Below are 13,152 nucleotides of genomic sequence, written 5' to 3'. Positions count from 1 at the left end.
TAATAGTATTTTGTGGAAAAAAGTGGCCACACAAAGTAGACATAAAAATTGAAGTAGCCATTTATTTTCGTTTATGCTAGTGAGGCTACACTGAGAAATGATGCAATAATCCCACCATATTGCCTTTTCTTCTCTTCTCTCTCAATGTTCAAACATAGAGGTTTCTAAAGCTGCCTATTTGTCGCAGTTGTGCTCGAGGCTTAAGGATCCGCTTTTGATTTCTTCTTCCTTCAGCTTGATAAATCACTCTGCCACCCAATCCCTATTTCCTTCTCTCCCCCATCTTTCCCCCTACCGCTTGCTTATTGTTTCTCTGTCTATTACCCCTTTCTATCTTCTTGATTTGGTTGGAGTGAGAGCATATTAAAAGCATTGGTGTAAATTATTGGTATGAGTCATAGCAAACTCAACAGCAGACATTCAGAGTATTATTGTGAAAAGACTGAATGAACTCACAATAATGCACTCATTGATGGTAAAAGGTGAGAGAGAAAAGGCAGAAGAAAAGAAAATTGCACAGTAGCTACATAATGAGTCCTTGTGTATGTGTACATGTGTCTGAAACAGCTTGTGTGTGATGGCGAATGTGTTTTTCTTTGGACGAGATGTGCGTGTAATCATCATTAGGTAGTGGCACATTTAATTACCTCTATGTCCTCTTTGCACCTTGAGCACCATGACAAGTGCTGCAATCTTCAAACCCCCCCCCCCCCCCCACCGACAAGAATTTTCCTTTGAAGCTTTTTGCTTAGCATTATGGGTACCTGGATGCAACACAACCTCTATTCCCGCTGGCACATGTACACACTAACTTACTTCACCACCCATTACTTACATCAGAATGTCTTGTAGACTCAGATTAGTCTGTAATAGGCAAAAGTAAAAGGAACAGATGGGTTTGACCTTTCGAATAAATGAACTCACTTTTCATTACCCATGGGGCATGATGCTATTGCCTCTCAAATTTATAGGCACTCGAGCATAAGGTTGTTTGTTCAGCTACCTTGCCTTTCAACAGGTCTAATTAACTGTATATTAAAAGCATAATGGCTTTAGATCTGGTTTTCTCTCATGTAATCTTATAATCTTATGGGGGTGGGGGATTATGCTCAGAATAGCATACTGCCATACTCCTACTGTTTTTGCAGTATTATTATTATTATACAATTAAAAATCTATATAATTAGAACATAACAAAACAGTTATATATTATAGGTGCAAACTGCTGTCCTACAACCAAAAAACACATTTAAAAAACATTTAAGTATTCAAATCTTAGATGTTTACAAATATGCTTTTATTATCTATTGAACCAACAATAACATTTAAAATATCAGTAAGCTTAATTTATAAAATAATCATTTATTGGGTACTTTCAGTTTGGAACCTCAAATTTATCTGCTAAAAATTATATTGAAATTTTTCTTTTTTAATTATATATTTTTTAAGTGAAGTTTGAAAAATAAATATTATTATTAGTAGTAGTAGTAGTAGTAAATTTCATGTCACTACCGAAACAGTATGTTTTAGTTAATTTGCTGATACTGATTTTAACTACACATCTACAGTCATGGCCAAAAGTTTTGAGAATTACATAAATATTGGAAATTGGAAAAGTTGCTGCTTAAGTTTTTATAATTGCAATTTGCATATATTCCAGAATGTTATGAAGAGTGATCAGATGAATTGCATAGTCCTTCTTTGCCATGAAAATGTACTTAATCCCGAAAAAAACTTTCCACTGCATTTCATTGCTGTCATTAAAGGACCTGCTGAGATCATTTCAGTAATCGTCCTGTAAACTCAGGTGAGAATGTTGACGAGCACAAGGCTGGAGATCATTATGTCAGGCTGATTGGGTTAGAATGGCAGACTTGACATGTTAAAAGGAGGGTGATGCTTGAAATCACTGTTCTTCCATTGTTAACCATGGTGACCTGCAAAGAAACGCGTGCAGCCATCATTGCATTGCATAAAAATGGCTTCACAGGCAAAGATATTGTGGCTACTAAGATTGCACCTAAATCAACAATTTATAGGATCATCAAGAACTTCAAGGAAAGAGGTTCAATTCTTGTTAAGAAGGCTTCAGGGCATCCAAGAAAGTCCAGCAAGCACCAGGATCGTCTCCTAAAGAGGATTCAGCTGCGGGATCGGAGTGCCACCAGTGCAGAGCTTGCTCAGGAATGGCAGCAGGCAGGTGTGAGCGCATCTGGACGCACAATGAGGCCAAGACTTTTGGAAGATGGCCTGGTGTCAAGAAGGGCAGCAAAGAAGCCACTTCTCTCAAAAAAAAACAAACATCAGGGACAGATTGATCTTCTGCAAAAAGTATGATGAATGGACTGCTGAGGACTGGGGCAAAGTCATATTCTCCGATGAAGCCTCTTTCCGATTGTTTGGGGCATCTGGAAAAAGGCTTGTCCGGAGAAGAAAAGGTGAGCGCTACCATCAGTCCTGTGTCATGCCAACAGTTAAGCATCCTGAGACCATTCATGTGTGGGGTTGCTTCTCATCCAAGGGAGTGGGCTCACTCACAATTTTGCCCAAAAACACAGCCATGAATAAAGAATGGTACCAAAACACCCTCCAACAGCAACTTCTTCCAACAATCCAACAACAGTTTGGTCAAGAACAATGCATTTTCCAGCACGATGGAGCACCGTGCCATAAGGCAAAAGTGATAACTAAGACTCCGTCCACACAAAGCCGGTGCGTTCCCTATCCGATCATTTTTTTTCCTCGTTCTAAAAAAAAATTCCGTAAACACGGTGTCTTCTCAAGAAATATCTGCATACACACGAAACCACTGAAAACGGTGTAGTATATATGCCAGACCAGTGTGGGGCGCTGTAATTCTGCCATAGAGATACACTATACACGGAGAAGAAGACTTTGAGCATGCGCATAACCATGGTGTTGTCCATTATCGCTTGTTGCTCATAACAGTTGCATAGAAGCAATAGATTTTGCTGTAATAAAGCTAGTAGGCTTAGTAGCAACACGAACACAATCATGTAGTCCGCCATTATTGTTGTTGCTGTTACGTGTGACGCAGCCGACACGTGATGTGATGACATCATCGTTTCACAAAATATACGGATTGGCTGTACACACGAAACCGCAAGGGTGTCGTTTTCAGATTTATCCACTTTGGGACCCGGTTTCAAAAAATAGCGGTTTCAGTCTCCTAAAACACCGGATCCTTGTGGACGAAACGCCAATACGATAAAAAATTTATACGTATACAGCGAAACGCGTCTCCGTGTGGACAGGCCCTAAGTGGCTCGGGGACCAAAACGTTGACATTTTGGGTCCATGGCCTGGAAACTCCCCAGATCTTAATCCCATTGAGAACTTGTGGTCAATCCTCAAGAGGCGGGTGGACAAACAAAAACCCACTAATTCTGACAAACTCCAAGAAGTGATTATGAAAGAATGGGTTGCTATCAGTCAGGATTTGACCCTGAAGTTGATTGAGAGCATGCCCAGTCGAATTGCAGAGGTCCTGAAAAAGAAGGCCAACACTGCAAATACTGACTCCTCGCATAAATGTCATGTAATTGTCGATAAAAGCCTTTGAAACGTATGAAGTGCTTGTAATTATATTTAAGTACATCACAGAAACAACTGAAACAAAGATCTAAAAGCAGTTTAGCAGCAAACTTTGTGAAAACTAATATTTGTGTCATTCTCAAAACTTTTGGCCACGACTATATGTGACCCTGGACCACAAAACCAGTCTTAAGTCGCTGGGGTATATTTGTAGCAAAAGCCAAAAATACATTGTATGGGTCAAAATTATTGATTTTTCTTTTATGTCAAAAATCATTAGGAAATTAAGTAAAGATCATGTTCCATGAAGATTTTTTGTAAAATTCCTACTGTAAACCTGTCAAAATGTAATTTTTGATTAGTAATATGCATTGCTAAGAACTTAATTTGGACAAATTTAAAGGTGATTTTCTCAGTATTTTGATTTTTTTGCACCCTTAGATTTCAGATTTTCAAATAGATGTATCTCAGCCAAATATTGTCCTATCCTAACAAACCATACATCAATAGAAAGCTTATTTATTGAGCTTTCATATGATGTATATATCTCAGTTTTGTTAAATTTAACCTTATGACTGGTTTTGTGGTCCAGGGTCACATATATGATCAGGAAATATTCATGTGTCCCGCTCTTTCATTGCTACAAGGCGTGAGTAAATAGACCCCATCATTTTGAGGTAAAATTTAAAAAAATCAGCTAGAACAGTGCTAGCTAATCATGTGCTGATTAACATCTTTGAGCTAGGTTCAAAAGTATCTAAAATTGTCACTATCGAAACAGTTACAACCAAAACATTTGGTGAAGTTTCGGTATTGATATCCTTGTTTTTGGGTGTTATTTTATAAAATTTAGTTTTTATGTGTTTACAATTGTTCAGAACTGTTTTAGCTAACCATGTGCCGATTAGCATCTTTGAGCTGGGCCCAAAAGTATCCAAAATTGTCATTACCATAACAGTCAGGACCAAAACATGTCATTATTGTTTTGGTAGTGACAAATGAGGACACATAATCCTTTATTTAGGAGAAATAAACAAAATTTTAATACAGTTACACAAGTTTTTAGCATTTTTGTGTTTTTTGTAGTGTTTTCATGTGCAAGTTAAAATTCAACGTGATGTGGTCGCTACCAAAACATTACTATTACTTCCCAAAATGTACAGATATTTGTCAAAAATAAAGTATACTGAATTATCAACTAAGATGATTGGTTCAGTATATATTCAAATGAATGAATCCTTAACTCTGAAATCATTATAATTAACTGTATGCCTTTTACAAAGATGAATTGCATTCAGAATTTAACAAATCTCATAAATTGCACTTGAAATATTGTTACAATTGTAATTGTTTTTGATTTACTTCTGAAAACTTTTTATTAAAATGGCAAAAAATATATTTACAAGGTAGATGTAAGCAAAATCTTAATATAGCTTAATATAGCTTTTTTCAAATCAATATAGCTCTTTTTATTAAATTTGATATCACTGTTTCGGTAGTGACAAATTTGGGCAGAGGACAAATATTCCATAACTTTCTGAAAATACAATATGAGAATTAACCGCACAATTACTAGAGATGTGTACCCTTGATATTATACAATTTGCATACATACAAAATTTGTAGAAAAATCAATTCTTTTCATGATGTTTCTAACTCTGACTTTGCACCAACATCTGTAATATAATAACAAAGTATAATATATATTATAAAATATAATATGTACACCTGCTTTATACAGTATATATACGCATACATTTATTTAGCTCCATAATTCTATACACAAAAGCATGGCTGTCGCAAACGCCTAAAACAATTCTGAGTATCTTTCAAAGACTTACTGTAACATGGCAAGATTGGTCAAATTGGGTGTATCTATAAATTCTGCAGCCAAATTGAGACTGAACTAAAATGAAATTCAAGTAATAAATTCTTCCTTATAAGTGTACAGTGCTTCAGTCGAGTTTCCAGGTTGATATAAAAAACCCCAGTGTGTCCTGGGCATTGTGTAATGCTAACCAATCAGATTTGATCAGAAAGTGCTTTTCATTCTTGTGTGGAGTATGAATAAGACATTAGAGAACAGGCAGTAGGCGTTCTGTGGGCGTGGCGTCTGAAGCTGAGACTAGTGTGCCATGAACCCTGCGGGTTTTAGGACCCCACCATAGTAAAAGAAAGGGAAATGTTTGATGGATCGTGAAGTTCATCCAAGCTTTACGGCGGCGTGGTAATGTTACACATGATAAGATATGCAATTTAATTTGGTGTAATTCACTTGACGGATCTGTAGCGTTGTTAATAAACGAAAGCTGATGACAGTGAGCATGTGAGTGGCTGTAATGTTTGCAGCAGGCTGGCTTGCTTGCTCGCTCGGTCGGTCGGGGATCTGTCAGCAGTGCGGAAGAGAGAGAGAGAAAGAGAGAGAGAGAGAGAGAGAGAGAGAGAGAGAGAGAGAGAGAGAGAGAGAGAGAGAGAGAGAGGGATGGGGCAGATATATTCCATCAAACTGACTCACAAGAGACTGAAATGATGCGGAGATTCCGTCGCCAAATAAAGCCCGAGCATCATTCAACCTAATAAGTGGCAGAAACATGCTTGTTCGGATAGACCCCTGAGCGACAGACAGCAGTGACATTGATGAAGCCAGCTGTCACTCACTCCACGCTCCCGAAGCCTCGAAACACGCCGAGGATCTTTGACAGCTCGATTTTGGAAGTGAAACTTTTTTCAAACACCAGGACGCAGACAGATTCGAGTGTCATCGGCTTGAGCTAAATCGAAAGCAACTTCACATTGCGGGAGCTGGAATCGGGAGGTTGTTGAACAAAAGACAAACGACCAAGTTGATACGTGAGTACAGTTATCATATCAGCATGTTGATAGTGACGGTGTTCTGTTGCGGTCATTTACAGCAGCGGTGGTCGAGCGAGGCACTTGGCAATAAGACAGCGGAGAAGCTGTTGCAGTGCTGTTTGAACAATGCAGCTGCTTACTTTAGTGAGGAGAGCACAAGGGGCGGTTTCTTACTATAAGAGCCCCCTTCTGTCACCCTGATTACACTATATTCACTATGGTTTAGAACAGGAGTGCAGCCAGAAACGAATTGAAGCACAATAAATGCACCGTTAACCATTGCAGTTACGTCTTTATAGCGCTGTAAATTCTTTTAATACGATGTTATGACGTCAATAAATAAATTGCGAGTGGCATTTAGCAGTGAGATTATTTGAATATCATTTAAATACATCATTTTGTGCCGACTTGTCAACTGGCCTGTTGTTTACTATATATTATATTAGCCTATTTTAATAATGAAAGAAAATATAAGAGTTATGAGACACCTGGCTACATCTCGCGGTTATCATTTTGGGAAAACCAATCGCGGTTACCCTACTAATTAATTTCTATGAGGAGGAATTTTCAATAGATGTGAGTACTTTGAGTAAAAGTTTTTGCACTTCAGATGACCTTTTCCAAACTCCAGCCAACAGAATAAAACGACTACAATCAATACAGCCAATTCAACAAGAAGATATGAAGGGATGCCTGCAGCATACTTTATTTAGCTGGTTTTATTACACTAAATAAATTCAGTCCGAATGTTCTCTCTCACACTGAACCGCTGGCCACCCTGCTGGAAAATCCAGTTTAAACTGGTAGCTGTGTGTTTTTGAGTTTGGTCTAAGCTGGGTGTTAGCTGGTTATTAACTTATTTGAACTAGTAGACCATACTTTATTTATTCATTCATTTATTTTTTTGCATATAGTCTGCTTTACTTTATATATCTAGCCTGACCAGCTCAAGAAGTGTTCAAAACCCATTTTAAACCAGCCTGCTTAACCAGCTCTGACCAGGCTTGAAAACAAGCTAAGACTAGCCAGTCAGTTTAGTTTATTATTTGTGACCCTGGACCACAAAACCAGTCATAAGTATCACAGATATAGTTCTACCAGTAGCCAAAAATACATTGTATGGGTCAAAATGATCGATTTTCAAAAATCCAGCTTAAACTGGTAGCTCTGTGTTTATGAGCTTGGTCTAAGTTGGGTGTTAGCTTGTTATTAACTTATTTGAGCTAGTAGACTATACTTTATTTATTCATTCATTTATTTATTTGCATATAGTCTGCTTTACTTTATATATCCAGCCTGACTAGCTCAAGACGTGTTCAAAACCCATCTAAAACCAACCTGCTAAATCAGCTCTGACCAGGCTTGAAACAAGCCAAGACTAGCCCACCAGTTTAGGCTAATTTTAGCTATGTTTCCAGCAGGAATAGTGGGTGATGGCTAGTTTTGCAAACTGGTAGTTGTTAGTTTTCACTGTTTATGTCAGTTCCCATTATTTATAGTTGGTTATTTGTGACCCTGGACCACAAAACCAGTCATAAGTATCACAGATATAGTTCTACCAGTAGCCAAAAATACATTGTATGGGTCAAAATGATCGATTTTCAAAAATCCAGCTTAAACTGGTTGCTCTGTGTTTATGAGCTTGGTCTAAGTTGGGTGTTGGCTGATTATTATCTTATCTGAACTAGTAGACCATACTTTATTAATTTATTCATTAATTTATTTGTATAGTCTACTTTACTTTATATAGCTAGAAAAGTATTTAAAACCAGCCTGTTAAACCAGCTCTGATTAGGCTTAAAGACAAGCCAATACCAGCCAACCAGTTTAATCTGGTTTTAGCTATTTTCCCAGCAATAATAGGGGATGATGGGTAGTTTTGCAAACTGGTAATTGTTAGTCGTCACTGTTTTTGTCAGTTCCCACCATTTATACTTTATAATTTATGACCCTGGACAATAAAACCACTCTTAGGTAGCATTGACATATTTGTAGCAATAGCTAAAAATGCACTGAATGGGTCAAAATGATCAATTTTTCTTTTATGCTAAAAAATAATTGGGATATTAAGAAAAGATAATTTCCATGAAAATATTTTGTAAATTTACTACCGTAAATATATCAAAACTTATTACTTATTTTTAAAGGCAATTTCCTCAATATTTCGATTTTCTTGCACCCTCAGATTCCAGATTGTCAAATATTTTGGTCAAATATTGTCCTATCCTAACACACCACACATCAGTCGAAAGCTTATTTATGCAGCTTTTAGATGAAATATGAATCTTAATTTTAAAAAATGTACCCTTATGACTGGTTTTGTGGTCCAGGGTCACATCTGTCAAATTAAAATCACCATTTCAAAAACCTTTGTGCGTGTGTGTGTGTGGAAAATGTTCTGGTTGGCTTTCGAATACCCTGGCTTTGTGTCAGTACAGACTTTAGGGAATGGAAGATAATATAGAGTTTTGTCTGAATCCCTCAGCAGCATGTTATTTAGGGTTATAATACAATACTGGGATACATTACATACCATTGACCTGTTGGATTGGTTCTGTAACACACACCAGATTGTGATCCCCTCTGCCTCTGTAAATCTAATCCTCATTGACTGTATTGATTCTACTGTGCTTGAAGGATTTCACCAACTAGACAGGAATGCCATGAAACGGTCATGCAGGAGAATAGAACAATGTGGTTAAATACAGCTGTGTTTCTGAATATCTCTATGGCTATACTGAGTGTGGAGTACGACAGGCATTTCTTATCTGCTTTAATTGCCAATTAGATGGCTGTTCTCCAAATGTAAGCTACTAGACGCAGTATTTATCATTTTTAGTGTTCGTAGCCAGCACAGTCGCAGGGGCCGCTGAGAGCTGGATGTGAGAGAATAATTCAGAGGTTATACATCTATTGGCGGCACTTCAGCAGTGCTCAGTCGCTCCTGGTGAGTGTGAGAGAAGATGCGACGAGCTTCCTGTGTCTCTGTGTAAGTGTGTTAAACCTGATAATGTGCAATCAGCCTTTATTAAAATGCGAGCGAGAATCAAACTGCTCTGTCAGTCATTATGTTGCTGAATATACGCTGACCAAAGACAGGGTGGTTGAGCTGTAAGTGTAGACAGTTTTGATAGTGTCTTTGTGAATATTTTACTACAGAAGAGTCTTCTGTTTCAGAACAGTGTCTTGCAGACGACTATGAATATTTGAGAAATGTAATAAGAACAAAAATGGCAGATTCGTTTTGTACTCCATTTAGGCAGAACTACAAGTCTGAAGTTTCTGTTCACAATCTTATCTGATATGAAACATTCAAAGTTTTTAATTTGTTTATAATTGGTTTTCGCAAATGTTGCTTCCCATCTCATTACATTATCATAATGACATTGTAAAACTGCATTTGCAACTCGTTTTACTTCCGTAATGTGACATTGAGACTTTATTGTAATATCCTGTCCTTGCTAAGAGCTTTTCTTAACCATTTAACTCAATGCAAGCTATTACATTTCTGAAATGAAGGATAACTGAAAACAATGAAAAGGAAATGTTTAATTTGAACATTTTAGCCTAAGAATAAATTCACTGTAATGTAGTTTTCTAGGATTCTGCATGGCCAGGAATTCTTGCATGACAGTGCATTTCTGTTTGAAACAGGATGTTTGACAAGAAAATAAATGTTGGGCGTGACTTGATTTTATCATTTGGAAAGAAGTGGATTGTAATAAGTGGGCGTTACATACTAGAATGTAGCCGGACCTGAATGTGGGTTTTCTAAAACAATGCCTAAATTGCTGTAATTGATTAACATTATCCAATAGCCAACTTCAGTGATCTCAGTGGAAATAGATTTGTCCGATTTTTAAAATAATTTACTTGTAATCTGAAAGTCGGCTCGAAATGGAAATTGTTTTGATCTTACTATGATTTATCCATACATTTTAAGCTTTTTGAGTCATAACTTGATCTTCTGGTGAAATACAGCATTCTCTTTGGTTATGTATGCCAGAATTCTCTAATCATTTATTCAGCTTAAAGGCATAGTTCACCCAAAAATAAAAATTCTGTAATTTAATTACTCACCCTCATGACCTTTGTTGTTGTTAAGAGATTTTTGAGGAAATATGACAGCTTTCTGACCCTGCATAGACAGCAACGGTACAAGGCCTAGAAAGGTAGTAAAGACATGGCTAAAATAGTCCATGTGACATCAGTGGCTGTGTTTCCATTACCCTTCAAATTCTGCAAATTGAAGTTGCGAATTGAAAATACAGCTAATGGAAATGCCAATTTAGCAAAAAAAAACCTATATCACAAAAAAAAAAAGTTTTTTGCACTTGTATGACGTGGTTTTTCAGGCAGAAAAAGGAATGTTTCACAAAACTGCAATGGAAATGGCTTTTTTTTTTTTTTTTTGCATTTACAGGTCACTTTTCATACTTAAAAGTCAAGTCATATGATCTTTCTTTATTATACTATAACCTATGCATGAGGATAAATTGAGAATCACATTTTTTTTTTGTTTCAAATAGAGACCACACAAAATTCTAAGCAAAATAAGATAAAAATAACTAAAGGCTGTGCCAAAATATGAATTGCCTTATTCTATTCAAAAATGTTTATTAATGTACCCCTGTAATTTGATTTAGCCTAATGACTCGCTCAAATATTTCACTTGGTTTACTACTGAATGAATTAGCATTTTTTAATTGATCTTTTGAATGAACGATTCAATGACAAATAAAAATTTTTTTGTTGGCACAGAGTGGTGAAACGATGTAATCAACATCAACAAAGCACAAATTACTTCCAAAAGACAATTTGATTCATTTTGATTGCTATCTGTGTTTATAAACTATAAACTTTTATCCCAACACTTCTGAGATAATATGAACGACTGTAAGACTGTAATAATACTGTGTGGTTGAAAATACTGTTTCTGAAGCTGTTTTATATCAAAAAAAATATCTGCTTAAACAGATTTGAATGTTCTGGTATGATTTTTGTCGATGTTTTAAACATCGTATGGATGTTCGAATTGATTTGCGATCTTTTAAAGATTAATCGTGCAGCTCTACTATAATAACCGCAAAAAAACACCTCATATGTGGCTGCTTACACAAGCATTGACAACACAGTGCTTAAAGAAGGTATTTCCCTTGCCATTAAAGTTTGGATAACCCCTTATTTACACTGCAAACATCTCTGGTGCATTACAGCTCCAACACGGCCACCGGAGCTGATTGCAGCCACTCTAGTCAATGCTTGTGTTTATACAAGGGACACCGCGGCACATTTCAGAAGCATCCCAGAAGTGGCTTTCCACGCTGCTTCTGAAAAGATAGACACCTGTTATGTGACATTCTGTAAAGATGGATACCTAGATAGTCTCATAACATCGGTTAATGGAAACGCCGTCATTTTGCAACTGTTTTTTGTTGACATTTATAAAATATCGCAAAAGTTTTGTGCAAACCTGTAATGGAAACGCACCTAGTGGTTCCTTAATTTTATATAGATATGAGAATACTTTTTGTTTATTTTAATGCTGTCCCTACTACCTTTCTGGGCCTTGAACATGTTAGTTGCATTGCTGTCTATGCAGGGACAGAAAGCTCTCGGATTTCATCAAAAATACCTTCATTTGTGCTTTGAAGATGAATAAATATTACAGACTTGAGGGTGAGTAATTAATGGCAGAATTTTCATTTTTGGGTAAACTATTTTTATAAACCTGTTTCCTTAATTTTGACTGCTGCCTTCCAAAATTTTCAAGAATTGACAGAACCAAGTTCCTGCCGTACGTTTTTCTTTTCCAATAATCGTTGTCACTCAGATGTCCATCACAATACTAAAAAAAGATCCGTTGCTACCTCTGTTGCATCGCAGCTTTACAATGTGAAGTGTTAAATCATGCAAAGGAAGTCGATTTCTATTCCATGTTGACTTTGGAGGAACACGACCTTAAACCAGTATTTACAGCAGTGTTTCTTCCTCTTTGTTGTGTGCAGACTTGTCTCACTGCCAGGGGGAAATTGCAGCAATGTCACCTCTGCTTTGGGTTAACTCTGATTCAGCAATAAAAGGCACTGGAGAATACTGTGCTGTAGCGTAGCACTCCTCCTCCTCTGTGCATACACAAACACACACGCGCACACATCTCACCTCTAGTTCCTCTTCTCCGCCTGTGCAGCGGGAGTGAGGGAAGCCACAGTGTTTACTACTGTCAGAGACTTGAGAGACAATCAGAGAGATGAGAGAAAGAGAGAGAGTGGGGCGGGGACACAAAAAGAGAGTTGATGAGGACCTCTGTTGTGCTCCTGTCACATATTTCTGAGAGCGCAAGAGAACTAGAGTGTAGCGACGTGTCACGTCAATCTCAGGAGGCAAGAAATTTTGAAGAGACAGAAAAAAATCCTACAAAGTAAGTGTAGTTAGGACATTTTGAGACATTATCACTAACCCATAAAAACATTGAAATTATCTTTGGTAAATTTGGTAAAAAGCTTTTTGTTAGTGTCTTTTTCTACATGGACTGCAAATACATTTTTTATGTATAAATTAACATTTTATCATGTATAATGAAAGAAGATGAATTAACAGTATAATTCTAAAGTAACAATAACCTGAATTAATTATAATTGCTGTAATACTTTACAATAAGGGTTTATTTGTTAACATACAGTTGAGGTCAAAAGTTTACATACACCTTGCAGAATCAAACAAAATGTTAATTATTTTACCAAA

General features: G+C 36.8%; 1 protein-coding gene across 2 annotated transcripts in view; it reads left to right on the top strand.

The window, feature by feature from the left end:
* Positions 1 to 5,898: 5,898 nt before the first annotated feature.
* camkk1a (calcium/calmodulin-dependent protein kinase kinase 1, alpha a) overlaps positions 5,899 to 13,152 on the top strand; it is a 117,559-nt gene continuing 110,305 nt past the window's right edge. For both annotated transcript variants that reach the window (XM_073840383.1, XM_073840382.1), the window contains exon 1: positions 5,899 to 6,405. The gene's annotated coding sequence lies outside the window, so the exon portion shown is untranslated. The remainder of the gene's footprint in view (positions 6,406 to 13,152) is intronic.

The sequence above is a fragment of the Garra rufa genome, chromosome 5, assembly GCF_049309525.1.
Source record: "Garra rufa chromosome 5, GarRuf1.0, whole genome shotgun sequence".
Taxonomy (NCBI): Eukaryota; Metazoa; Chordata; class Actinopteri; order Cypriniformes; family Cyprinidae; genus Garra; species Garra rufa.
Note: the sequence above shows the minus strand (reverse complement) of the source record. Positions and strands in the feature narration are given on the sequence as shown.